General features: G+C 44.4%; 1 non-coding gene across 1 annotated transcript; it reads right to left on the bottom strand.

The window, feature by feature from the left end:
- Positions 1 to 1,748: 1,748 nt before the first annotated feature.
- On the bottom strand, positions 1,749 to 1,831 carry TRNAL-CAG (transfer RNA leucine (anticodon CAG)). Its single transcript has one exon. It is a non-coding gene; the product is annotated as a tRNA-Leu (tRNA).
- Between the last annotated feature and the right edge of the window lie 312 nt (positions 1,832 to 2,143).

Genomic DNA, 2,143 nt, shown 5'->3' with positions numbered 1-2,143 from the left:
GACCACACAAACCATGGTAGGTGCGGATACCTGATGCACAGCTGGAAAATAAAACACATTCTTGCGGAGGGAGCTGGTAGGAACGTTGGGTTGCTCGGTCAATGGCCAGGGTCAACGGCGGCGTGGTATATTCCGCAAATATGCCGACTGTGAGGGTGGGCACATGCCGGCGTGAGTAGGTTAAACGTTGAGTTTTATAAGGGCACCACGGGGTGACTAGCCCCTCCCCACCCAGCCCCACCCCTCCCACTCCCCACCCAGCCCCACCTTCCCCACCCAGCCCCTCCCCACCCAGCCCCTCCCCACCCTCCCCTCTCCACCCAGCCCCACCCCTCCCATTTTTGGATGCACGACGGACGGACGGACACAATAATCCCCTGTGGGCTGGTGAAACCAGGAGGTTCCTACCAGTATAACAACAACTCTCCAGTGTGCGACTGTGACCATCCAGAACAAACCATACAACATACCACGACACCATGTCCGATCCACAAACACAAAGGAGACATTAAAGCGACATCTGTGCACTGCTCCTGGCGCGGTTATCTGGCTGGAGCACCTCAATGTGAGCTTTGTGCATTGACATCAATCCATATGGAAGAAGAATCGGTGCCTTCGCAACCTGATCACTACCATCAGCTATGATCAATCAAGTTATATTCTTCACATTCATAAGCATCATTATTGCAGATTTCAGTGAATACAAATTTACATTTCCCATGAATAAAATGAAGCAGCATGTGGAGCCTTAATTCTAGATTTGAAGCTTTCGTGACTGCAAGGATTCATATTCTTAGGTTTTTTCGGTAAAGTCACGTAGGTAAAACATTAAAATAAATAAAAGTAAAATAAAATAAAAATCACGACGTTTCGGAGGCAACACAAGCTTCCGTCTTCAGGTGGAACCGTCACAGCCACGACAGCTGTATCAAGTAAATGAGAGATTGCAGGAGCTACCACTCCGTTTATATAATGGTTGGAGAGGGGGGGGGGAAGCGGCCTCCGAAACGTCGTGATTTTTATTTTATTTTTTATTAATTTTAATGTTTTACCTACGTGACTTTACCGAAAAAACCTAAGAATATGTGGAGCCTTCTTTCTGTAACAATATTTGTTCAGGTGTTTAGTCGGACAAACTATGGACCGGTAGTCAATGCGTCTGCTTATCATCAGCAGGATGTGGCCCGTTAACAAATGCCACTTGAAACATGGTCCCAAAGGTCATTTGCTAAATTAACTGAAGTGTCATACAGTGTTTATTGTGGTGATGAAACAACGGTCAATTTCCTGTTTGGTTGTAGGAGCTGGTAGCGGTTTGAGCGTCAAACTCTACACGCGGTGCGAATTACTTGAGTCACTGATGATGCGTATTTAACACGAAACTTAAAAAATGTAGATGTCTCTGACCAGTTTTTTTTAGTCCAGATGTTTTCATGAACAGTCGAGTTATATGGTTGATAGGAGACCCCGGTGTCAAACGCTTCGTTGTGATTGCAATCGACGATCAGCAGGTGGCAGTAGAGCACTGCGCTGTGACGCGTCCATGCATTGATGCCCTCGTCCACGAACCCAACAGCACAAAAATCTTATCAGAATCAGAATGTATTAACATTTCACGTGGCTGGAAGTGAAACAAAAGTACTTTAATACATATTTTTCTCTCACTCTATGTAAGCAACTGGTAATTGACTATAACAACAGAAAATGCAAACAATAAAACATTGTTAATTTTGGGCACGAAAATAATTTGTCAGAAGTGGGATTCGAACCCACGCCTCCAGGGGAGACTGCGACCTGAACGCAGCGCCTTAGACCGCTCGGCCATCCTGACTCTGAATCTCGAGGCCAGCATTTTCACTTAAAACTACAACGCTTCTGTCGGTTTAACGCGAACGTGTATTGATACAATTAGAGGACTGAATAATCAATAAACGCACAATTGTTATTATTACGCTTCGTTAACATCAGGTCTAGAGAGCGGAGCGCCCCCGACTGAACGCAAAAAAAAATAAACCATTCAGAAACAAATGTAAACATTGTTTACAAAGCATTCCTTCAATGTACCATAATAGCTGCAGTATTTATTTAGAACTTTTATTTCTTGAGTTTATTTCATACACAGAGTTTAGAGCTACAATAATCG

Source organism: Lampetra fluviatilis, chromosome 5, assembly GCF_964198595.1.
Source record: "Lampetra fluviatilis chromosome 5, kcLamFluv1.1, whole genome shotgun sequence".
In the NCBI taxonomy this organism is placed as follows: Eukaryota; Metazoa; Chordata; class Hyperoartia; order Petromyzontiformes; family Petromyzontidae; genus Lampetra; species Lampetra fluviatilis.
Note: the sequence above shows the minus strand (reverse complement) of the source record. Positions and strands in the feature narration are given on the sequence as shown.